The sequence below is a fragment of the Lactuca sativa genome, chromosome 1 (genome assembly GCF_002870075.4).
Source record: "Lactuca sativa cultivar Salinas chromosome 1, Lsat_Salinas_v11, whole genome shotgun sequence".
In the NCBI taxonomy this organism is placed as follows: Eukaryota; Viridiplantae; Streptophyta; class Magnoliopsida; order Asterales; family Asteraceae; genus Lactuca; species Lactuca sativa.
This window is the reverse complement of record NC_056623.2, coordinates 47271721-47276396: the sequence shown is the minus strand read 5'-3', so window position 1 is coordinate 47276396 and position 4676 is coordinate 47271721. Positions and strand designations below refer to the sequence as shown.

The 4676-nt window shown below is 32.3% G+C and overlaps 1 long non-coding RNA gene across 2 annotated transcripts; it reads right to left on the bottom strand.

Moving 5' to 3' along the window:
- Positions 1-342: 342 nt before the first annotated feature.
- On the bottom strand, positions 343-3888 carry LOC111882583 (uncharacterized). 2 transcript variants are annotated; one of them, XR_006189868.2, is made up of 6 exons: positions 3818-3888; positions 3636-3710; positions 1597-3233; positions 885-1086; positions 722-796; positions 343-635 (listed from the first exon to the last, which is right to left on the bottom strand). It is a non-coding gene; the product is annotated as an uncharacterized LOC111882583 (long non-coding RNA). The 2 variants fall into 2 exon arrangements; XR_002847202.3 differs by having other exon boundaries at positions 885-3233.
- Positions 3889-4676: the final 788 nt, after the last annotated feature.

Below are 4676 nucleotides of genomic sequence, written 5' to 3'. Positions count from 1 at the left end.
ACGACACGCAATGCGTGTTGTAAAATGCTCAGACGACGCACAAATGCGTGTCAAGGAAGGCCCTGTCATAACGAGAGACGACACGCTTTTGTGTGTCGTCTATTTACGACGCGTATTTACGACACGCATTTACGACACGCAATGCGTATCAAGGAAGGCCTTGTCATAAAAGAAGATGACACACATTTGTGTGTCGTAACCTTACAACGCGCCTTTAGGACACATTGTGTATCATTAAAGCCCCTGTCATAAATGAAGATGACACGCATTTGCGTGTCATAAATTTCAACATCCATTTACGATATACATATACGATGTGTCTTTACGATACTCTTTTATGCATAATACAAAAATATAGAATCACATATACCAAAACAATCAATTTCAACTAATTACATCATGTCAAAAAAATTTAATACATTGATATTAAAGGGATCTTATTGTACATTGTTATTAAGAGGTTTTCCCTAACTGTATAGGCTAATACTACATTGCTATAAAGGGGCACCTTCTTGTTTCAGTAACTCGTCATTAATTTGTCTGAAGAAGCTCTAAAACCCTTCATGTATCTAAACAATCATCATGTCTCTTAGCTTCAATATCAATCCCAACTCTTGATTAAAAACACGGAAATCCTACACAATAATCATGTTATATGTGTGTGTGTGTGTGTGTGTATATATATATATATATATATATATATATATATATATATATATACCTGGAGATGACTCTTTAAGTGGAATAGAGTAAGCCCTTGAATTCCCATTAGCTTCAAAACTGATTTTGAAGTAGCCTTTAACAAAATATAAAAAAAAACTCCATTAGCTTCTTTTATTTCATTTCTTATGTTTCATAAACAAAAATTTTAGGAATACACTTACTATTTTCTCATCCATGCTAGTTGACTACTTCTATGAACCGGTTCATGGAGATCCGGTGTCCATTTGAGATTACCAATACTTTCTTAGTGGTAAACTCAGTTGCATTGTGTTCAAAGGATGTGTGGGAATCAAGCTTAGGCATAAAAAATATGAATTAGAATTATGTAAGCTCTGAAACTCTTAAGTGGCTTAATGTCAGGATCTGGTACATAATGCATGTACATAAAATCCAAATTACAAATATTTATAATATACACCTCAATAATAACAATACCATTTAATTCTTCAAAATAAAACTGTAAGTGACTAAAGTACAATACATATGAACCTCTGAGTTTCGAGTTGGTTTTAGAGCTATATACTGCATAATGTGTATCTGTGTGTTTAAAGATATTGGTTTTTGTGCTCAAAGGCTATTCTATAGCTTAATTAGCGCTAAACTCGGTTGCTTTGTAAGCAGAGGATGTATGGAACACTACTAGAATTGAGTAGTTTTTTGAAATAATGAGGAAGAATTTTAAAAGTACAATGTATTGAAAAGAAAAAAGTACCCGCTCTGTGCCACCAGACACAAGAAGGGTTCCAATATCATTCATTTCTAATGCTAAATACCCAAAACATATGAAAACAGGCAGTGAGTTTTTATTTTTACTATCTGCTCAATGATATGTTCACCTTTATAGATGTACATAATTCAAGACAAAATGAATACCTCCCCATGAGGTGTCTTATGAAGGGTTTCATCTTTAAATCAAACTTTAACTCTTTTATCTCCTTGCTTTTCTTGATTTACTACCAATTGTATTCCAAGCTTCTTTATTGACTCCATACACTCTCTTTGATATTTCAATTGTTCCTTCTAAAAAAGTAAGGGAGAAAAAAAATCAAGTCTATAAATTAATAAACATAAACTTGAAAAAAAACACTAAAATATAAATACCTCAAAAGCATCTTTATAACTTTTTTTAGCATCATACATTTGTTTCTTTGCTACTAACCGTTTTTTTTAACTTCGTCCTGATAAGCTTTTTTTTCCCTCACATGTTCTACAGTGAGTGAAGTTCTTGATTTTCTTGATTTAATGTTGTTTTTTTTTCTTTGATTCCAACCATATTACATTAAGGGAAAATTTAAAGTGAGTACCTTGGTTTGCTTCAAGAAGTTAGAGAAGAAATCAACAATAATTCAGATCTCATCAACATTTCTGCATTCAAAATTATTATAAGACAATTTTACCCATGCATTCTTAGGGTTAGTAATAGTATGGTAAAGTTAGCAGCATTAATTTCTCATATTCATCATTAGCCCAACTAGCGGTTGGCATAATCTTCCAAGAACACCTCCAGTGCCTACATCTCATTAGAATTTAGAACAGATGGCATGTGTTAACTGTTAAAACTGAGAATTAGAAAAAGTGCAGTAACTATGAAATTATCCGATGGATTTTGGTAATAGTAAAGAAACAGGGTAAGTTTGACAAATGTCATAGTTTGCATTGATGCCATTGATTCTCCACGAATCATTAGACAATGTGACTGAATCATTACATGCATTAGGCTCCAGTTGTTAAAGGATTCAATGTCAGGGACCAAAAGTGTCATGAAACAATGAAATATGGACCAAAGGTGAAAAAAAGATTTATTTTCGGACCAAATCCATAAAATGACTGCAACACATGGAAATGTTATTTACTCTCTATATATTTAAAAGAATTACTAAGAATAGCTATAACCTATAGTGAAAGCCTAATCTTTTAAAATGGCGAAAATATTTAAATTCATCAATCTACTAAAATGAGCTATTATATTGTATCAATCTTCCATTGAATCCAAAAATTAATTGGTTTTTGGATGGTGACATTACAGGCTAATGGTCAATCAGTTTATAAAATCAAGATGAAAAGACAAACATGACAGTTTTATAGGAAATGGGATATTATATTGTCTCTCTGTAACATAAAGAACACCCTAGTAGTCTAGGATTAAGTGCATGCAGATAAAGATGTAAAGAATAGTTTCTCTTGAGAATACTCATGTCCATAACAGTGCATACAACAACACCAAGAAGAACAACCAAAATACTCAGCTTTGTGTCGCCCGAATATCGAATCTTGTCACTCAAATAAACATGATACTGTCAGCTTTGCTGTATGGGAATTTACAAATCAATCACAGAATTCAGAATTCATCCAATTTGAATGGAGTGTTATGTACATTATTACTAGTTTACTACTACGTACCTGGTAGAATCCTACTGAGTTCCACATTAGACTGATGTTCATTCCAACAATGGAGAAGTTGGAAAACATGACAAACTTCATAAGTTCTGAACGAGCACAACATCACCAACCTGTTCACATGATTTACACAAACAATTGAATTTTCTTATAATTTTTATGTGTGTCAGCAACTATCTAATAACTTTGTGCCAAAAAAAAACAACTTGATGAATCCTTTTGAGTCAACAACTATAATAATAGATAATGAAATAAATAATAATTAAAAAAACTATGAAAGCTCCTCCATCATATCCACATTTTCTGAAAACCTAAAAGTCAACCATGGTCAAAGCATAAGAATTAGAAGAAAATTACTTCTTAAAATTTCATATTGTTTTCGTGAACCTCTGGTGCAACGTAAATTGGGGTTCCACAAGTGGTATATAAAAGTTAAACACCATGGAAAATAGTTTTATGTTAGAGAAGAAATATAAATACTATGAAAAAGATTTAGAAAATAATTATATGCTTACTTCTTGTGGGAGTGCACTGAGTCCAAAATCTGAAACTTTTAGCCTTTCTTTTGAATCAAGAAGGTGATTTTCAGGCTATATGTATATTACAAGAACACTGTTAGTAGAAAAAAAAAACGTGTAATATATCAATCATTACACCTTAAATGATCTGATTATTCTTAAAACTTTGTGTCTCTTACCTTTAAATCCCTATGATATACACCCTTGGAATGACAATGGGCAACTACATGAATAAGCTGTTGAAAGTATTGTTGGATAAGGTGTCTAAGTCCATAACTTATTTGGTATATACTTGACCCGACCGGCATGGTCCATTTGGGTTGCATCTCATCCAAACTATTATGGATAATTTTATGAGAGTTATACACATATGTTTATTAATATATTATGAGTTATAATATATTAATATGAAGTTACGTTATTTAATTAGTTTTAGTCTTAAATTAATCATGAATTAATTTAGAGATTAAAAGGAATACTAATTAAATTATGGGCTATTTGTTTTATATAGTGTGGGCTAATACTCATTTGTTAATGGGCTAGGCTTATGTGGAAATCCATGGATGATCCATGAAGCTTTTAACCCATGGATCCTTGGAAAAGGAAAAGACATGGGTTATTAGGGTTTCACCCTAACCATGCATACTATATAAGCATGCTTATGGAGCATGAAATGAAGCCTAAGATACACTAAGAGAAAGCTAGTGATCTAGTGTGTGTGTGCATGTGTGTGGCCGATTTATACAAGGTGTATATACTCTCTCAAAGTTTTCCAAGAGTTTGTGGTGTTTGTGATTCCATTTGAGGCATTCACACTATTGGTGCTTGGCCCTCAAACTCCTAAGAACCCAACACACCAAAAGGTATGTAATCTCTTCTAACTCTTTTATGTTGAAATGTTCCCCATGCCATGTTAGATAGGTTATAAACCTTGGAAAATTATTATTTTGCATGTATTTAGACAAACATAGATCCAAGGTTTATTAGGGTTGCATGCACACTTAGGAAGTGTTAGATTGCTCAAAACCCAACAGTGGT